This window comes from Anas platyrhynchos, chromosome 1 (assembly GCF_047663525.1).
Source record: "Anas platyrhynchos isolate ZD024472 breed Pekin duck chromosome 1, IASCAAS_PekinDuck_T2T, whole genome shotgun sequence".
NCBI lineage: Eukaryota > Metazoa > Chordata > Aves > Anseriformes > Anatidae > Anas > Anas platyrhynchos.
In genome coordinates this window covers 51,780,411-51,801,250 of record NC_092587.1, presented here as the reverse complement: position 1 = coordinate 51,801,250, position 20,840 = coordinate 51,780,411, and the positions used below count along the sequence as shown (strand labels likewise).

The following is a 20,840-nucleotide window of genomic DNA, read 5'->3' as shown; positions in this document are numbered from 1 at the left end:
AAGGTAGGGCAAGATGGGTTAGAGAGGAGGCGAGAGGTGCGGGGCTGCCTTTGTGCAAGGTTACGGGGAACTTGTGTGTACCTTGAGTGGCACGAGAGGTTAGAAAGATGCGGTGTGTTTCTGAGCTCCCTTTCTCCATGTCTCTTGGCACGTCGCCATGGTGTTGGAGGGCATGAGAGCTTCGAGCGCAGGTGTGTGGTGCCGAGCTCTGGGTGTCCGCAGCTCTGGGGAAGTTGTAGGTCCCTGTGCAGACCGTGAGAGGTGCCGCGTGGTGCAGAGCTGACCCGTTGCCCATGACGGTGTGGAAGGTGGAGCTGACAGGGAGAGCACGGGAGGTTGGAGATAGCCTGGTTGTAGTGGAGCTTCTGGTCTCCATGACTCTGCAATCCTTTCTTGTGCCTGCGAAGAAGAGACTTTGCTGGAGAACAGGTTGGAGTTGCGCAGCTCCCTGTGTCCATGCCTAGGGGTCCCTTGAATCTGACAGGCGCCCTTCAGAGGCGGCAGCATTCTGCCTCGTGTTTGTGACCCGACCAGATGGGTTTGCAGGTCCCTGGGAGGCCCTGGAGAGCTTCTTGAGCTGCCTTTTGGGAATCTCTCTCTGTGCAACGCTTTGGGCACGGTGCTGCTTCAGGTGGGAACATGCATAATTACCGAGTGCTTGGGTGGCATGGAGCGCCGTGTCCTGAGCCGTGGGGACCTTCCAGCTGCCAGGGAATAAAGGAGAGGTTAGAGAGAGAATGTGTGGTGGGAAGCCTTTGGAACCTTCCAGCCAACTTCCACACGGGGAGGATCTTCAATCTGCGGTGTTTTTCCGAGATCCCTTTGCCGGTAGCAGTTGCGCCGTTGCGGTGGCCTGGGAGAGAACGACAGGTTTGATAGGAGTCTTGTTGGTGCCTTGTCTGGGTGTGACACAGGGATAGGCAAGTGGAAGGGGCCTGTGCTTACCATGAGAGACCCGAGTGCAAGATGCTGGGTGGTTAGCCGCCCCTCTTTTCCACGCCCGCGGAGTCCCTTTTTGTGCCTGTCAAGAGGAGGACGTGTTAGAGAAGTGGCAGGAGTTGCGGAGCGCCCTGTGTTGATGCCTGTGTGAAGCTTGCACCACACAGGGAGGCGCTGAGAAGTGGCAGCGAGTCGGCCTTGTGTCTGTGTCCTCACCATGTGGATTTGCAGCTCCCTGAGAAGACGTTGACAGGTTGTGGATCTTGCTTGTGCGAGGCTCCCTTTGCCCAGGGCTTTGGGCATTGTCCTGTTGGCGCTGGTAGCGGAATGGCTGGGTGGCGTGGAGCGCTCTCTGTGCACAGGCATTGAGAACTTGAAGTTGCTGCGGGAGAGGAAATGAGAGGTTAGGGAGGTGTTCAGTGGTTGAGATCTCCCTTTGTCCACAGCTGGTGGTGTCAGCTGCAAGGGAGCCCCTAAGAGATACCCTTGAAGGTGGGTGGGGCGGACTCACCTTTTTCTGTGGCCTTGTTCCAGCCCTGTAGCTGCCGTGGCAAGGCAGGAGGGCGAGCAGAGATGGGGCATGTGGTGAAGCTCCTGTGCTCGGCGCCTTTGGGACTTCCATCTGCAAGGTAGGGCAAGATGGGTTAGAGAGGAGGCGAGAGGTGCGGGGCTGCCTTTGTGCAAGGTTACGGGGAACTTGTGTGTACCTTGAGTGGCACGAGAGGTTAGAAAGATGCGGTGTGTTTCTGAGCTCCCTTTCTCCATGTCTCTTGGCACGTCGCCATGGTGTTGGAGGGCATGAGAGCTTCAAGCGCAGGTGTGTGGTGCCGAGCTCTGGGTGTCCGCAGCTCTGGGGAAGTTGTAGGTCCCTGTGCAGACCGTGAGAGGTGCCGCGTGGTGCAGAGCTGACCCGTTGCCCATGACGGTGTGGAAGGTGGAGCTGACAGGGAGAGCACGGGAGGTTGGAGATAGCCTGGTTGCAGTGGAGCTTCTGGTCTCCATGACTCTGCAATCCTTTCTTGTGCCTGCGAAGAAGAGACTTTGCTGGAGAACAGGTTGGAGTTGCGCAGCTCCCTGTGTCCATGCCTAGGGGTCCCTTGAATCTGACAGGCGCCCTTCAGAGGCGGCGGCATTCTGCCTCGTGTTTGTGACCCGACCAGATGGGTTTGCAGGTCCCTGGGAGGCCCTGGAGAGCTTCTTGAGCTGCCTTTTGGGAATCTCTCTCTGTGCAACGCTTTGGGCACGGTGCTGCTTCAGGTGGGAACATGCATAATTACCGAGTGCTTGGGTGGCATGGAGCGCCGTGTCCTGAGCCGTGGGGACCTTCCAGCTGCCAGGGAATAAAGGAGAGGTTAGAGAGAGAATGTGTGGTGGGAAGCCTTTGGAACCTTCCAGCCAACTTCCACACGGGGAGGATCTTCAATCTGCGGTGTTTTTCCGAGATCCCTTTGCCGGTAGCAGTTGCGCCGTTGCGGTGGCCTGGGAGAGAACGACAGGTTTGATAGGAGTCTTGTTGGTGCCTTGTCTGGGTGTGACACAGGGATAGGCAAGTGGAAGGGGCCTGTGCTTACCATGAGAGACCCGAGTGCAAGATGCTGGGTGGTTAGCCGCCCCTCTTTTCCACGCCCGCGGAGTCCCTTTTTGTGCCTGTCAAGAGGAGGACGTGTTAGAGAAGTGGCAGGAGTTGCGGAGCGCCCTGTGTTGATGCCTGTGTGAAGCTTGCACCACACAGGGAGGCGCTGAGAAGTGGCAGCGAGTCGGCCTTGTGTCTGTGTCCTCACCATGTGGATTTGCAGCTCCCTGAGAAGACGTTGACAGGTTGTGGATCTTGCTTGTGCGAGGCTCCCTTTGCCCAGGGCTTTGGGCATTGTCCTGTTGGCGCTGGTAGCGGAATGGCTGGGTGGCGTGGAGCGCTCTCTGTGCACAGGCATTGAGAACTTGAAGTTGCTGCGGGAGAGGAAATGGGAGGTTAGAGAGGTGGTCAGTGGTTGAGAGCTCTCTTTGTCCACAGCTGGTGGTGTCAGCTGCAAGGGAGCCCCTAAGAGATACCCTTGAAGTGGGTGGGGCGGACTCACCTTTTTCTGTGGCCTTGTTCCAGCCCTGTAGCTGCCGTGGCAAGGCAGGAGAGCGAGCAGAGATGGGGCATGTGGTGAAGCTCCTGTGCTCGGCGCCTTTGGGACTTCCATCTGCAAGGTAGGGCAAGATGGGTTAGAGAGGAGGCGAGAGGTGCGGGGCTGCCTTTGTGCAAGGTTACGGGGAACTTGTGTGTACCTTGAGTGGCACGAGAGGTTAGAAAGATGTGTGTTTCTGAGCTCCCTTTCTCCATTTCTCTTGAAACGTCGCAATGGTGTTGGAGGGCATGAGAGCTTCGAGCGCAAGTGTGTGGTGCCGAGCTCTGGGTGTGCGCAGCACTGGGGAAGTTGTAGGTCCCTGTGCAGTCCGTGAGAGGTGCCGCGTGGTGCAGAGCTGACCCGTTGCCCATGACGGTGTGGAAGGTGGAGCTGACAGGAAGAGCACGGGAGGTTGGAGATAGCCTGGTTGTAGTGGAGCTTCTGGTCTCCATGACTCTGCAATCCTTTCTTGTGCCTGCGAAGAAGAGACTTTGCTGGAGAACAGGTTGGAGTTGCGCAGCTCCCTGTGTCCATGCCTAGGGGTCCCTTGAATCTGACAGGCGCCCTTCAGAGGTGGCGGCATTCTGCCTCGTGTTTGTGACCCGACCAAATGGGTTTGCAGGTCCCTGGGATTCCCTGGAGAGCTTCTCGAGCTGCCTTTTGGGAATCTCTCTCTGTGCAACGCTTTGGGCACGGTGCTGCTTCAGGTGGGAACATGCATAATTACCGAGTGCTTGGGTGGCATGGAGCGCCGTGTCCTGAGCCGTGGGGACCTTCCAGCTGCCAGGGAATAAAGGAGAGGTTAGAGAGAGAATGTGTGGTGGGAAGCCTTTGGAACCTTCCAGCCAACTTCCACACGGGGAGGATCTTCAATCTGCGGTGTTTTTCCGAGATCCCTTTGCCGGTAGCAGTTGCGCCGTTGCGGTGGCCTAGGAGAGAACGACAGGTTTGATAGGAGTCTTGTTGGTGCCTTGTCTGGGTGTGACACAGGGATAGGCAAGTGGAAGGGGCCTGTGCTTACCATGAGAGACCCGAGTGCAAGATGCTGGGTGCTTGGCCGCCCCTCTTTTCCACGCCCGCAGAGTCCCTTGTTGTGCCTGTCAAGAAAAGGACGTGTTAGAGAAGTGGCAGGAGTTGCGGAGCGCCCTGTGTTGATGCTTGTGGGAAGCTTGCACCAGACAGGGAGGCGCTGAGAAGTGGCAGTGAGTCGGCCTTGTGTCTGTGTCCTCACCATGTGGATTTGCAGCTCCCTGAGAAGACGTTGACAGGTTGTGGATCTTGCTTGTGCGAGGCTCCCTTTGCCCAGGGCTTTGGGCATTGTCCTGTTGGCGCTGGTAGCGGAATGGCTGGGTGGCGTGGAGCGCTCTCTGTGCACAGGCATTGAGAACTTGAAGTTGCTGCGGGAGAGGAAATGAGAGGTTAGGGAGGTGTTCAGTGGTTGAGATCTCCCTTTGTCCACAGCTGGTGGTGTCAGCTGCAAGGGAGCCCCTAAGAGATACCCTTGAAGGTGGGTGGGGCGGACTCACCTTTTTCTGTGGCCTTGTTCCAGCCCTGTAGCTGCCGTGGCAAGGCAGGAGGGCGAGCAGAGATGGGGCATGTGGTGAAGCTCCTGTGCTCGGCGCCTTTGGGACTTCCATCTGCAAGGTAGGGCAAGATGGGTTAGAGAGGAGGCGAGAGGTGCGGGGCTGCCTTTGTGCAAGGTTACGGGGAACTTGTGTGTACCTTGAGTGGCACGAGAGGTTAGAAAGATGCGGTGTGTTTCTGAGCTCCCTTTCTCCATGTCTCTTGGCACGTCGCCATGGTGTTGGAGGGCATGAGAGCTTCAAGCGCAGGTGTGTGGTGCCGAGCTCTGGGTGTCCGCAGCTCTGGGGAAGTTGTAGGTCCCTGTGCAGACCGTGAGAGGTGCCGCGTGGTGCAGAGCTGACCCGTTGCCCATGACGGTGTGGAAGGTGGAGCTGACAGGGAGAGCACGGGAGGTTGGAGATAGCCTGGTTGCAGTGGAGCTTCTGGTCTCCATGACTCTGCAATCCTTTCTTGTGCCTGCGAAGAAGAGACTTTGCTGGAGAACAGGTTGGAGTTGCGCAGCTCCCTGTGTCCATGCCTAGGGGTCCCTTGAATCTGACAGGCGCCCTTCAGAGGCGGCAGCATTCTGCCTCGTGTTTGTGACCCGACCAGATGGGTTTGCAGGTCCCTGGGAGGCCCTGGAGAGCTTCTTGAGCTGCCTTTTGGGAATCTCTCTCTGTGCAACGCTTTGGGCACGGTGCTGCTTCAGGTGGGAACATGCATAATTACCGAGTGCTTGGGTGGCATGGAGCGCCGTGTCCTGAGCCGTGGGGACCTTCCAGCTGCCAGGGAATAAAGGAGAGGTTAGAGAGAGAATGTGTGGTGGGAAGCCTTTGGAACCTTCCAGCCAACTTCCACACGGGGAGGATCTTCAATCTGCGGTGTTTTTCCGAGATCCCTTTGCCGGTAGCAGTTGCGCCGTTGCGGTGGCCTGGGAGAGAACGACAGGTTTGATAGGAGTCTTGTTGGTGCCTTGTCTGGGTGTGACACAGGGATAGGCAAGTGGAAGGGGCCTGTGCTTACCATGAGAGACCCGAGTGCAAGATGCTGGGTGGTTAGCCGCCCCTCTTTTCCACGCCCGCGGAGTCCCTTTTTGTGCCTGTCAAGAGGAGGACGTGTTAGAGAAGTGGCAGGAGTTGCGGAGCGCCCTGTGTTGATGCCTGTGTGAAGCTTGCACCACACAGGGAGGCGCTGAGAAGTGGCAGCGAGTCGGCCTTGTGTCTGTGTCCTCACCATGTGGATTTGCAGCTCCCTGAGAAGACGTTGACAGGTTGTGGATCTTGCTTGTGCGAGGCTCCCTTTGCCCAGGGCTTTGGGCATTGTCCTGTTGGCGCTGGTAGCGGAATGGCTGGGTGGCGTGGAGCGCTCTCTGTGCACAGGCATTGAGAACTTGAAGTTGCTGCGGGAGAGGAAATGAGAGGTTAGGGAGGTGTTCAGTGGTTGAGATCTCCCTTTGTCCACAGCTGGTGGTGTCAGCTGCAAGGGAGCCCCTAAGAGATACCCTTGAAGGTGGGTGGGGCGGACTCACCTTTTTCTGTGGCCTTGTTCCAGCCCTGTAGCTGCCGTGGCAAGGCAGGAGGGCGAGCAGAGATGGGGCATGTGGTGAAGCTCCTGTGCTCGGCGCCTTTGGGACTTCCATCTGCAAGGTAGGGCAAGATGGGTTAGAGAGGAGGCGAGAGGTGCGGGGCTGCCTTTGTGCAAGGTTACGGGGAACTTGTGTGTACCTTGAGTGGCACGAGAGGTTAGAAAGATGTGTGTTTCTGAGCTCCCTTTCTCCATGTCTCTTGGCACGTCGCCATGGTGTTGGAGGGCATGAGAGCTTCAAGCGCAGGTATGTGGTGCCGAACTCTGGGTGTCCGCAGCTCGGGGGAAGTTGTAGGTCCCTGTGCAGACCGTGAGAGGTGCCGCGTGGTGCAGAGCTGACCCGTTGCCCATGACGGTGTGGAAGGTGGAGCTGACAGGAAGAGCACGGGAGGTTGGAGATAGCCTGGTTGTAGTGGAGCTGCTGGTCTGCATGACTCTGCAATCCTTTCTTGTGCCTGCGAAGAAGAGACTTTGCTGGAGAACAGGTTGGAGTTGCGCAGCTCCCTGTGTCCATGCCTAGGGGTCCCTTGAATCTGACAGGCGCCCTTCAGAGGCGCCAGCATTCTGCCTCGTGTTTGTGACCCGACCAGATGGGTTTTCAGGTCCCTGGGAGGCCCTGGAGAGCTTCTCGAGCTGCCTTTTGGGAATCTCTCTCTGTGCAACGCTTTGGGCACGGTGCTGCTTCAGGTGGGAACATGCATAATTACCGAGTGCTTGGGTGGCATGGAGCGCCGTGTCCTGAGCCGCGGGGACCTTCCAGCTGCCAGGGAATAAAGGAGAGGTTAGAGAGAGAATGTGTGGTGGGAAGCCTTTGGAACCTTCCAGCCAACTTCCACACGGGGAGGATCTTCAATCTGCGGTGTTTTTCCGAGATCCCTTTGCCGGTAGCAGTTGCGCCGTTGCGGTGGCCTGGGAGAGAACGACAGGTTTGATAGGAGTCTTGTTGGTGCCTTGTCTGGGTGTGACACAGGGATAGGCAAGTGGAAGGGGCCTGTGCTTACCATGAGAGACCCGAGTGCAAGATGCTGGGTGGTTAGCCGCCCCTCTTTTCCACGCCCGCGGAGTCCCTTTTTGTGCCTGTCAAGAGGAGGACATGTTAGAGAAGTGGCAGGAGTTGCGGAGCGCCCTGTGTTGATGCCTGTGTGAAGCTTGCACCACACAGGGAGGCGCTGAGAAGTGGCAGCGAGTCGGCCTTGTGTCTGTGTCCTCACCATGTGGATTTGCAGCTCCCTGAGAAGACGTTGACAGGTTGTGGATCTTGCTTGTGCGAGGCTCCCTTTGCCCAGGGCTTTGGGCATTGTCCTGTTGGCGCTGGTAGCGGAATGGCTGGGTGGCGTGGAGCGCTCTCTGTGCACAGGCATTGAGAACTTGAAGTTGCTGCGGGAGAGGAAATGGGAGGTTAGAGAGGTGGTCAGTGGTTGAGAGCTCTCTTTGTCCACAGCTGGTGGTGTCAGCTGCAAGGGAGCCCCTAAGAGATACCCTTGAAGTGGGTGGGGCGGACTCACCTTTTTCTGTGGCCTTGTTCCAGCCCTGTAGCTGCCGTGGCAAGGCAGGAGGGCGAGCAGAGATGGGGCATGTGGTGAAGCTCCTGTGCTCGGCGCCTTTGGGACTTCCATCTGCAAGGTAGGGCAAGATGGGTTAGAGAGGAGGCGAGAGGTGCGGGGCTGCCTTTGTGCAAGGTTACGGGGAACTTGTGTGTACCTTGAGTGGCACGAGAGGTTAGAAAGATGTGTGTTTCTGAGCTCCCTTTCTCCATTTCTCTTGAAACGTCGCAATGGTGTTGGAGGGCATGAGAGCTTCGAGCGCAAGTGTGTGGTGCCGAGCTCTGGGTGTGCGCAGCACTGGGGAAGTTGTAGGTCCCTGTGCAGTCCGTGAGAGGTGCCGCGTGGTGCAGAGCTGACCCGTTGCCCATGACGGTGTGGAAGGTGGAGCTGACAGGAAGAGCACGGGAGGTTGGAGATAGCCTGGTTGTAGTGGAGCTTCTGGTCTCCATGACTCTGCAATCCTTTCTTGTGCCTGCGAAGAAGAGACTTTGCTGGAGAACAGGTTGGAGTTGCGCAGCTCCCTGTGTCCATGCCTAGGGGTCCCTTGAATCTGACAGGCGCCCTTCAGAGGCGGCAGCATTCTGCCTCGTGTTTGTGACCCGACCAGATGGGTTTGCAGGTCCCTGGGAGGCCCTGGAGAGCTTCTTGAGCTGCCTTTTGGGAATCTCTCTCTGTGCAACGCTTTGGGCACGGTGCTGCTTCAGGTGGGAACATGCATAATTACCGAGTGCTTGGGTGGCATGGAGCGCCGTGTCCTGAGCCGTGGGGACCTTCCAGCTGCCAGGGAATAAAGGAGAGGTTAGAGAGAGAATGTGTGGTGGGAAGCCTTTGGAACCTTCCAGCCAACTTCCACACGGGGAGGATCTTCAATCTGCGGTGTTTTTCCGAGATCCCTTTGCCGGTAGCAGTTGCGCCGTTGCGGTGGCCTGGGAGAGAACGACAGGTTTGATAGGAGTCTTGTTGGTGCCTTGTCTGGGTGTGACACAGGGATAGGCAAGTGGAAGGGGCCTGTGCTTACCATGAGAGACCCGAGTGCAAGATGCTGGGTGGTTAGCCGCCCCTCTTTTCCACGCCCGCGGAGTCCCTTTTTGTGCCTGTCAAGAGGAGGACGTGTTAGAGAAGTGGCAGGAGTTGCGGAGCGCCCTGTGTTGATGCCTGTGTGAAGCTTGCACCACACAGGGAGGCGCTGAGAAGTGGCAGCGAGTCGGCCTTGTGTCTGTGTCCTCACCATGTGGATTTGCAGCTCCCTGAGAAGACGTTGACAGGTTGTGGATCTTGCTTGTGCGAGGCTCCCTTTGCCCAGGGCTTTGGGCATTGTCCTGTTGGCGCTGGTAGCGGAATGGCTGGGTGGCGTGGAGCGCTCTCTGTGCACAGGCATTGAGAACTTGAAGTTGCTGCGGGAGAGGAAATGAGAGGTTAGGGAGGTGTTCAGTGGTTGAGATCTCCCTTTGTCCACAGCTGGTGGTGTCAGCTGCAAGGGAGCCCCTAAGAGATACCCTTGAAGGTGGGTGGGGCGGACTCACCTTTTTCTGTGGCCTTGTTCCAGCCCTGTAGCTGCCGTGGCAAGGCAGGAGGGCGAGCAGAGATGGGGCATGTGGTGAAGCTCCTGTGCTCGGCGCCTTTGGGACTTCCATCTGCAAGGTAGGGCAAGATGGGTTAGAGAGGAGGCGAGAGGTGCGGGGCTGCCTTTGTGCAAGGTTACGGGGAACTTGTGTGTACCTTGAGTGGCACGAGAGGTTAGAAAGATGTGTGTTTCTGAGCTCCCTTTCTCCATGTCTCTTGGCACGTCGCCATGGTGTTGGAGGGCATGAGAGCTTCAAGCGCAGGTATGTGGTGCCGAACTCTGGGTGTCCGCAGCTCGGGGGAAGTTGTAGGTCCCTGTGCAGACCGTGAGAGGTGCCGCGTGGTGCAGAGCTGACCCGTTGCCCATGACGGTGTGGAAGGTGGAGCTGACAGGAAGAGCACGGGAGGTTGGAGATAGCCTGGTTGTAGTGGAGCTGCTGGTCTGCATGACTCTGCAATCCTTTCTTGTGCCTGCGAAGAAGAGACTTTGCTGGAGAACAGGTTGGAGTTGCGCAGCTCCCTGTGTCCATGCCTAGGGGTCCCTTGAATCTGACAGGCGCCCTTCAGAGGCGCCAGCATTCTGCCTCGTGTTTGTGACCCGACCAGATGGGTTTTCAGGTCCCTGGGAGGCCCTGGAGAGCTTCTCGAGCTGCCTTTTGGGAATCTCTCTCTGTGCAACGCTTTGGGCACGGTGCTGCTTCAGGTGGGAACATGCATAATTACCGAGTGCTTGGGTGGCATGGAGCGCCGTGTCCTGAGCCGCGGGGACCTTCCAGCTGCCAGGGAATAAAGGAGAGGTTAGAGAGAGAATGTGTGGTGGGAAGCCTTTGGAACCTTCCAGCCAACTTCCACACGGGGAGGATCTTCAATCTGCGGTGTTTTTCCGAGATCCCTTTGCCGGTAGCAGTTGCGCCGTTGCGGTGGCCTGGGAGAGAACGACAGGTTTGATAGGAGTCTTGTTGGTGCCTTGTCTGGGTGTGACACAGGGATAGGCAAGTGGAAGGGGCCTGTGCTTACCATGAGAGACCCGAGTGCAAGATGCTGGGTGGTTAGCCGCCCCTCTTTTCCACGCCCGCGGAGTCCCTTTTTGTGCCTGTCAAGAGGAGGACATGTTAGAGAAGTGGCAGGAGTTGCGGAGCGCCCTGTGTTGATGCCTGTGTGAAGCTTGCACCACACAGGGAGGCGCTGAGAAGTGGCAGCGAGTCGGCCTTGTGTCTGTGTCCTCACCATGTGGATTTGCAGCTCCCTGAGAAGACGTTGACAGGTTGTGGATCTTGCTTGTGCGAGGCTCCCTTTGCCCAGGGCTTTGGGCATTGTCCTGTTGGCGCTGGTAGCGGAATGGCTGGGTGGCGTGGAGCGCTCTCTGTGCACAGGCATTGAGAACTTGAAGTTGCTGCGGGAGAGGAAATGGGAGGTTAGAGAGGTGGTCAGTGGTTGAGAGCTCTCTTTGTCCACAGCTGGTGGTGTCAGCTGCAAGGGAGCCCCTAAGAGATACCCTTGAAGTGGGTGGGGCGGACTCACCTTTTTCTGTGGCCTTGTTCCAGCCCTGTAGCTGCCGTGGCAAGGCAGGAGGGCGAGCAGAGATGGGGCATGTGGTGAAGCTCCTGTGCTCGGCGCCTTTGGGACTTCCATCTGCAAGGTAGGGCAAGATGGGTTAGAGAGGAGGCGAGAGGTGCGGGGCTGCCTTTGTGCAAGGTTACGGGGAACTTGTGTGTACCTTGAGTGGCACGAGAGGTTAGAAAGATGTGGTGTGTTTCTGAGCTCCCTTTCTCCATGTCTCTTGGCACGTCGCCATGGTGTTGGAGGGCATGAGAGCTTCGAGCGCAGGTGTGTGGTGCCGAGCTCTGGGTGTGCGCAGCTCTGGGGATGTTGTAGGTCCCTGTGCAGACCGTGAGAGGTGCCGCGTGGTGCAGAGCTGACCCGTTGCCCATGACGGTGTGGAAGGTGGAGCTGACAGGAAGAGCACGGGAGGTTGGAGATAGCCTGGTTGTAGTGGAGCTTCTGGTCTCCATGACTCTGCAATCCTTTCTTGTGCCTGCGAAGAAGAGACTTTGCTGGAGAACAGGTTGGAGTTGCGCAGCTCCCTGTGTCCATGCCTAGGGGTCCCTTGAATCTGACAGGCGCCCTTCAGAGGCGGCAGCATTCTGCCTCGTGTTTGTGACCTGACCAGATGGGTTTGCAGGTCCCTGGGAGGCCCTGGAGAGCTTCTCGAGCTGCCTTTTGGGAATCTCTCTCTGTGCAACGCTTTGGGCACGGTGCTGCTTCAGGTGGGAACATGCATAATTACCGAGTACTTGGGTGGCATGGAGCGCCGTGTCCTGAGCCGTGGGGACCTTCCAGCTGCCAGGGAATAAAGGAGAGGTTAGAGAGAGAATGTGTGGTGGGAAGCCTTTGGAACCTTCCAGCCACCTTCCACACCGGGACGGGCTTCAATCTGCGGTGTTTTTCCGAGATCCCTTTGCAGGTAGCAGTTGCGCCGTTGCGTTGGCCTGGGAGAGAACGACAGGTTTGATAGGAGTCTTGTTGGTGCCTTGTCTGGGTGTGACACAGGGATAGGCAAGTGGAAGGGGCCTGTGCTTACCATGAGAGACCCGAGTGCAAGATGCTGGGTGGTTGGCTGCCCCTGTTTTCCACGCCCGCGGAGTCCCTTTTTGTGCCTGTCAAGAGGAGGACGTGTTAGAGAAGTGGCAGGAGTTGCGGAGCGCCCTGTGTTGATGCTTGTGGGAAGCTTGCACCAGACAGGGAGGCGCTGAGAAGTGGCAGCGAGTCGGCCTTGTGTCTGTGTCCTCACCATGTGGATTTGCAGCTCCCTGAGAAGACGTTGACAGGTTGTGGATCTTGCTTGTGCGAGGCTCCCTTTGCCCAGGGCTTTGGGCATTGTCCTGTTGCCGCTGGTTGCGGAATGGCTGGGTGGCGTGGAGCGCTCTCTGTGCACAGGCAGTGGGACCTTGAAGTTGCTGCGGGAGAGGAAATGGGAGGTTAGAGAGGTGGTCGGTGGTTGAGAGCTCCCTTTCTCCACAGCTGCTGGTAAGTGTAAGCTGCTGATCTGCCTGTTTGGTGTGTTGCGGCCCCTTTTATACTGTCTTGGCCTGGTGATGTCATACAGAGATTCAGCCAATGAGAGGGAGCCGCCCACTGTGACGTCACTTTTTTCAGGAGGAAATGGCGGAAGTAAGGACAAGGTGAGAGTGAAGGTCGTGGGAATAGGAAGGAATGTAGCAAGGCCTGAATGCAGGAGGGCAGGGAGAGGGGAGAGAGGGAAGAAAGGAGGGTGACTAGGGAGGTTTGGGAAGTAAAGGAGGAGGGAGGGAGAGGAAGGACAGTAGAGAATCTAAGTCATACTCCTGCTCTAAGGAACTTGCTGAGGCAGGGGGGATGGATCTGATGATCTCTTGAGGTCCCTTCCAACCGCTACAGTTCTGTGCTTCTGTTATTGTAGCATAGACAAAAGATCAATTTATAGATTTTTTTTTTTTTCAGGATTTTTATCCTATCATCTCACTTTCTTTTGCCACGAAATTGCTTTCAGTGTGTGCCACATGCTGAAGAATCAAAACCAACAGAAGCAACAGAATCACAGAATGATTGAGGGAGGAAAGGACCTCTGAAGGTCATCTGGTCCAACTCTCTTCTCAGGTGGGGACACCTAGAGCAGATTGCCCAGGAACATTTCCTGAGTGCTTTTGAATATGTCCGGAGAGGGAGACATCCCAGTTATATCATACATTTTGTATCAGGAATGGAATTAATACTGATTCACAAAATTTATGAAGGAGAGAGACAATTCTCTTTTCATAGGTTTTCTCTGCTGATTTAATTTTAATTTGAAGATTAATGTTGCTTAAAATATTTTGATTTTATTATTGAATGATGAGAGTTAACTTCAAAGATATACAGATCTCTCAGTTTACGTGTGTCCAAATGATCCTTTAATACCTTTATTTATTCCTCCTACACACCTCGGAATGCAATTTCTAGGTATATTGGCATTCTCATCATGGAGTATTTCATCAGATTTCCAGCTGCAGGCATACCACAGGTATTTACATAGACTTGCTTTAAGTTACTTTAGCATTTGCAAATATACGCAACAATTTTGTATTGCATAACAAATGCATCATGGCGTCTGTTTTTCTTACAATTTCTCTGTGCAGTCCCAGTTATGTAGCTGACAGAGTTACCTATAAAACTCCATGTTATTAGGAGGTGACATGTATTACTTTCTTGCTGATCTGTGACACCAACCAGAAAGGGCTGTATAGAGTGATTTATCCATTCCACTTTGCTGAGCTCGGCTAATAAGATACTCAGGCCCCCTTACTGCTGCCAGTTATTTCTATTTTTTAAATTTCTGGATATGTTGTTATCTCCCCAAAAGAAATGCAAGTGCAGATCAGATTTAGAAATACAAGATTTAAAATTCTCTCTCTTTTCTTCCTTCACAAAATTCCATGTTTCAATAAGTAGTCTTTTTTTTTTTTTTTTTTTTTTCATAATACATAGATATGGATTAGACTGTTAGCCTCTAGTAATATCCAAACTCAAAAAGTCTTCATTGTCTTCTTAAATCTTAGGAAAATACTCTCTTTTAAGAATGTAAAACCTCATAGCTATCATTAACTTTTCATGGACTCATTTGTCCACTCTACCATTGTTAAATCCTGTCATGTTAACTAATGGGGTATTTATTGTTATGATATACACTAGATGAGGACTGTTTTAGGTATTAAACCTGTCTACTACTATTCCCACGCTGTTTCTGAGGCAACTAGAGCATATGAACTGGACTTCTTTTGGTGAAATTATACTGGAAGATGTGTTCCAGGTGTATGCTATTTTGGTAGCTATCTTCAGTCGTTAGAACAGCACCGCTCTCACAAAGTAAAATCCCTAAAATATTAACAGACCTCGCTTTGATTTATTTAAGTGTACAGGCCTCTTTCTATTGAGCCACTTCTTGTTAGTTGTGGAATAATCTAATCCTTTTATCCTTTGGATGAGAGGGAAGGAGGGAGGAAAGGAGGGAGGGAGGATGTAGACTGCTCATAGCAATTATAGATGAGCTGTTTATCTCCATGCTAATTATGATAGTTTTGGGAACCATCATTCATATAAAATCCGTTTTCTTTTTTTCTCTTTTTTCTCTTTTTTTTCTCTTTTTTCTCTTTTTTTTTCCTCTTTTTTATGACACAGCAATAAAATGTTCTTATCTGTTTTCCATTTCTAAGTTTGGGCTCATCCTTTCCAACATCATAAATATGTGGGAATTAATCAAATGAGTTTGTAATATGCTTTGAAGCACAGACTTCTGTTCTGGGCTCTGGTCTTGAAGTATGTGGCATGGTAAATTTTTTATTCCTTTGGAATTTGTAGCATTCAAAAGTGACTTTGAGCTGTTTGTACAGCTTTTGATCCTGGGATCACTCTGCAGTGATCCATCTTCTTTGCATGACTTATAACCTGCCTGATCCCAGGGTTGTTGGGATACAGACCACTTACCCATGACGTTGATCTGAAAAGGAATGAGCCAGAATCATGTGCAGTCACACTATGTTGGAGTTATGTTTCTTTACCTGTCTCAGTGGATTTGGGGGTAACTAGCTACATGGTGAAGCAGCAGTGAAAAATTGCCTAATAAGGAGCATCAGTAGTCTTTCGTCGTTATTAAAAGCAAAGACTTTTGATAACAACAAAATTCTGGTTGCTAACAAGAGCATATAACTACCTAACACATATTCCAGATACTTATAAGTAATGGATATATTTACAAGGGCTGCTTTTTGAATTATGATATGAAATTATAGTAGTGGAGGATATTGATACTGCTAGTAATATTGCATAATTAGAGCAGAAAAAATAGGTATGTTAATCAGATATAGATTACCACTGATATAGGTTGGCAAAAAAAGGCTTAATTGTCATTTCCAGAGGCACATCTATTCTTCATTCATTAAAAAAAATGTGCAGAAAGAGAACTGCATGTTGCATTTGAATCTTAAGAAGCTGAAATATCTGGAAGACAAATTTAAAAGCTGTGGATATATAAAAAAGTACATATTGGAATGAATTAAGGTCTAAAACATGAAGCATAACATCCACTAGTTCTAACACTTCTCTTTTCTTACCCTGTACTTTCTTCAGGGAATACATCCAAATCAAGGAAGAATTTCATCCTCTGAATTGCAGTAAGTATTATCCTATTCCTCCTAGAAGCCAAACTGAATTTTATAGTAAGGATATTTAACACAGATTTGTAAGTACATCTGTAGGAATTTTCTGCTGAGACTTCTTAAAATTGGTAGTGTATTTCATTCTCAAATTACAAACATCATTTTTGGTTAATTAAGGTTAAATTACATCAATTATAAAACATTATGGATGCAAAATGAAACTCCAAGTGCATTAATCATTAAAATTATAAAAATTCAAATAAAAAGCTTTATTATTAATGCTAACTTTTCCTAAACATTGGTAAAAATATGGTGTCAATTCTCATATTAGTATTGAGAACTAAAAATTGTGGTAATTTCTCGAACAACTATGAAACCACCATCTATCCATCTAAATGCTTGTAAAACTGACTCAAAACTGACAGAAGCAAAGTGTCTTCTATACACAAAACAAAATTCTGTTAATATGCCTCACATGGAAAACATTTCATATTTTTCTGACTTGAAAAATTGTTTGGGATTTTGACAGGTACTATTTATTTTCATTCTCCTTTATAACAGTTCTTAGAGTAGTTAGAGTTTCAAGAAATACTGGAAACTGAGATACTGAAAAACAAGTCAGTTAAGAATCTCAGATTTAGATATTCCAAGCAAAGTGGTCTGTACTCACAAATTCTTGCCTTTGTGAATTTCTTCTTAGCCAAACACTAGAACTAACAGAGGTGAAGGATTATCCTGTTATTGGTCTTCTAAGCCAAACAAATTAAGATGTTCTTCAAAAGCTGAATTCACCAGCTTCAAATTATACGCTGAAAACCGTCATTACTTAGAAGATACATCAGCTGCTGGCCCTGGCAAGATTAAATAAATAATAGATTTTCAAGGCTGAACTCTTTAAATTATAATTGCTTCTGGAAAGGACAATTCCTGGCATCTTGTGAGTGATAAAGAGAATTAAGGATCCACGTAAGGTTTTTGTCAAGGAAATTAAAGTATTTTATTATGTGTTGAAACGTTTGAATTACACATTACAACGTATGTGAGGGACTTTCTTTTGCTGAAGAGTTGAATGCCAGTTTAATACAGAACAAAACGTAACTCTTACCATTCACTATCACAATTTAGAATGGTTACAGGATATCTGGATTGAGAATTTCTTGTCAACTGTTAGAGTGCTAAAGCAAAACTCCATTGTGAGACACTGGAAGCAGAGTACCATATCCATGGCATCATGAAATGCAACTTTAAATGCTTTCAGTTGTGTTATTTATTTTTTCATATTTTCATAGCTTTGAATAGCGTACTAAGAGTAAAGAATTTCATAGCAAATATGTCTGAGTGAGAAATTCATATCTTCCACATATCAGCAATTTGGTAGGAAATGCCAATACTTCTTCATGTCCTATTTAATAAGGGATAATAATTTAATAAGGAATTGGGTGTCCTGCTCCTAACTTGTGAAGATTCAGAATGGTAACTACTAGAAATTTTGAAATAAGGAAATGTGAGGAAGCTTTGAGCTGTGGACCCCAGACAGCTAAGGGAAATGCTGAAGCTTGTTAAGGTTCCAATTCTTCTGAAGAACTGGTGAGACATACCACTCATTAGAAAGAAAAAAAAAATGAAGTGATGAGTCTAGTGAGAGAAAAAAAAAAGAAAAAAGAAAAAAAAAAGAGCAATTGAACCTCACGAGAGAAGTCTATCATAAAAGATGAAGGAATCTATTTCTCTATACAAACACAAGATGAAAAGAAAGAAAAAAAATAAGGGATCTGTGGGACTATTTTCAATAAATTTCTCAAGATCAAGTTTTCCTTGTCTGTTGAAGGTTTATCTTAAATTTTGGACTACAGGAGAATTTAAATTCTGATAGTTATTCCTATGTTCGGTTTTATGCACGACTGTAGTTGAAACATTTGTAATAATTTTGAGTAAACTGTATTATGGTTTGAAGAGAAAAAATAATGTCGATAATTACAGAATCTGAATTATCTGAGATATCTTAAGTGTTGAAATTAGCTTGCAATATGTAAAGACAAATATGATATGAAAGTGCTATCTGTAATTCATGAAACTGACTAAATAAGGGTATTTCTTCAGGTTTGTAACACCAGAAGGGAGTTCCAGGAAAATTTGATAGCTTATTGTAAATGAAAGTTTACTGCTAGCTTACACTTTATTGCATGCTTTCCAGGAACACATGTGGCATTCCAGAAGCATATGTAGAAGGTGTGAGGTGTTTTGGAAACTATGGATTTACACAAAATTCAGTACATTGTCTGATATTTGAAAAGTACATTTTCAAATTAAATTCAGTATTTAGTGAAACAGACAACAGTTGAAAAGGCCGGAAATTTATGAGCTCTGCTCTTTTTGTGACCTGATTCTTCTGTGTTTTACTTCAGGAAAACTATTAGCTAATAAGTGTCCTTTGATTTCTCTTTCTAATTTCTAATTTCTTTTCTTTTTCTGTGAGCAGAGCTCCGCAGCTGCCCCATGTCAGATCAGAGCCAGTTCCAGCCAGCTCCTAAAGGGACCCGCTGCCAGTGAGGAACATTGGTTGGGCCTTTGGGAGAGCACATTTAAGAAGGTAAACTGATGCGCAACAGCAGCTGGGAGAGAGGAGTGAGAAGCAGCCCTGCAGACATCAAGGTCAGCGCAGAAGGAGGGTAGAAGGTGCTCCAGGCACGGAGCAGAAGTTCTCCTGCAGCCCAGGGAGAGGAGCCCATGCAGGAGCAGGGGATCTGGGAGGAACTACTGCCCTTGTTGGAGCAGTTTGGTCCTGACAGATGGACCCTACGGTATGGATTTATGTTGGAGCAGTTCTTAAAGAGCCTGTGGGAAGCCCAAATAGGATCAGTTTGTGAAGGACACCATACTGTGGGAGGGACCCCACATGGAGCAAGGGCAGAGAGGGACTGTGAAGGAGCAGCAGAGATGAAGATGTTGGATGAGGGGGGAAGGTGCTTATACTTTGCTTTTAGTTTCTCACTGTTCTAGTCTGCTAGTGATAGGCAATAAATTATATTAAGCTCCTTATGCTGAGTCTGCTTGGCCTGTAACAATAACTGGTGAGTGATCTCCCTGTCCTTATCTCAACCATTGAGCCCTTTCCATTGTATTTTTTCCCAATTTTCCATTGATGAGGGGGAGTCAGAGGGCAGTCATAGAGTTCAGCTGCCCATCAAGGTAAAACCACCACATTACTTGCTTTTTGTCATTTTTCTGACAAATGACAAAAAATGAAAGAAAATGGTGAAGGAGAATGGCTGGATATTTTAATAAATTGAAAAATTAGAATAAACAGCATTTCCCATCATAAAAAGTATATTACATCACAACTATTCTGATTTTAAAGTTGGGTGATATAACTGCAAGATTATTTCTTCACTGGATGGTTTCTCCATCCTATAGAAAGTCTAGTGTTAGAGGCTGAAACCATCTATTTTGACACAAAGACCCAACAAGAATTAGAGGAACAACGATAGGCAGATTACTCTGGAATGTTAAGGAGACAATTTCAGGGCAGGGAAAGTGGGGGCAGGGAGAGGGATCAAAATGCCTCTGACAGGACAAGAGGCAATGGGCACAAATTGTCACGCAGGATGATTGTGATATATGTTCATCTGCTTTGTGTCAATAGAGAGCAGTTCTGTCTGTCTCTGGGTCCTGCACTGGCAATTTAATTCTTCCACAGATGTGGTTTCTTCCCTTTCCTCCCAGTGTCCCAGTCTCCCCCTCATTATAGTCAATTTATCAAATCTTCAGAAATATTCCTCAAATCTATGAACCTATTTGCTTTTGTTATGCTGAACTCTTATTCCTAACAGTTACAGCCTTTTTGCCACCTTTGTGGTTGATTTAGCACTGCTAAAGATGTGACTGCAGTATCCCTGTGAATGGCCTGTGAGGAATGTTTTAACAACTCGTGAAGTGTCAATAGAGAGCTATTTGTATTTGTATGTTCTTTCTCTGAAGTCTCTGATGTCTGGGGGTTTCAGAACAACTGCTAACGACTAGTAACTGTTAATGGGACACTATGCAAGCCCCTGATATCTGGCCAGGAGATTAAGGAGAAGAAAGAAAGAAGCTGAAGGACGGCTAGAAGACAAAACTTGCAGGGGATGCTGTGTAAGCTTTTGACATGTTGCCAAGGAGTACAAAGGGGAAGGACAAGAAAAAAAAACTGAGAGGAAGACTATAGGAGCCTTCAGCATGAAAGACCCCCAGAGACCTCCAGGGGGACCACCGGAGACTGATGCGCATGCTCCAGTAGGAGGGTTTGGATCCCGGAAGCTAATTATAATAACCCGTTTTTTTTTAGAGGTAGTAATGAATATGTATTAGCCTAGGAGCATAAAAATCAGCTACTTGATGTAACTGGTGTGCGTCTAGGTGGAGCAGAGACTCCCGACGCACCCAGCGCTGTTTGCTTACCTCTATTCTTTTAATAAATCATAAACTTTGATTATAACCCTATGTTGGGACTGAGCATTTTATAACAATGATCCATCTGAAAACACCTTTGATGTAAGGGTGGTCGAACAAGCTGTACAGAGAGACTGTAATGTCTCCATCCATGGAGGTATTCAACATTTGTCTATCCATAGCCCTGAGCAACCCATTGTAGCTGATGAGTTGGACTATATGATCTTAAGAGGTCCTGGCTAACATTATCCAGTTCTATGATTCTGTTTGGGAGAAATTTGGGGAGCTATCTTTTAACAGGAAGGATTCTCTGGTTTCTGAATAAAACCACAATATTAAATTTTCCTTAAAGCTATGTGACAAAACATATTCTTCTATGGAAGGTTGACGTTCAAGCTGACAGAAAGAAGGAATACTTGTTGCATACTGCAGTTGTAGTGGGGCTGAAAAGAGTATGAAAAAATAAAATGAGGAATGAAAGGGGAACTTTGCTGTGAGAAGTTTTTCAACTGGGTAATGCGTGAGGGGATCCTTGTATAACGCTCAAGCTTCAATTTAAAGCTAGGGTAGGGCTGAGGAAAAAAGAAAGGCTATAGCTATAGATGGAGTGGGGCAGGAAAAAGATTGTCAAAGGAAAGACACACCTTTTTCTGTGGCCTTGTTCCAGCCCTGTAGCTGCCGTGGCAAAACAGGAGAGCGAGCAGAAATGGGGCATGTGGTGAAGCTCCTGTGCTCGGCGCCTTTGGGACTTCCATCTGCAAGGTAGGGCAAGATGGGTTAGAGAGGAGGCGAGAGGTGCGGGGCTGCCTTTGTGCAAGGTTACGGGGAAGTTGTGTGTACCTTGAGTGGCACGAGAGGTTAGAAAGATGTGGTGTGTTTCTGAGCTCCCTTTCTCCATGTCTCTTGGCACGTCGCCATGGTGTTGGAGGGCATTAGAG

The 20,840-nt window shown here is 49.7% G+C and overlaps 1 long non-coding RNA gene across 2 annotated transcripts; it reads left to right on the top strand.

Moving 5' to 3' along the window:
* The first annotated feature begins 12,417 nt into the window (after positions 1-12,417).
* Positions 12,418-20,388, top strand: LOC140002415 (uncharacterized). Of its 2 annotated transcripts, none has more exons than XR_011808884.1 (4): positions 12,418-12,486; positions 13,283-13,343; positions 15,446-15,489; positions 17,954-20,388. It is a non-coding gene; the product is annotated as an uncharacterized lncRNA (long non-coding RNA). The 2 variants fall into 2 exon arrangements; XR_011808885.1 differs by lacking the exon at positions 12,418-12,486 and adding an exon at positions 12,518-12,940.
* The last annotated feature ends 452 nt before the right edge of the window (positions 20,389-20,840 follow it).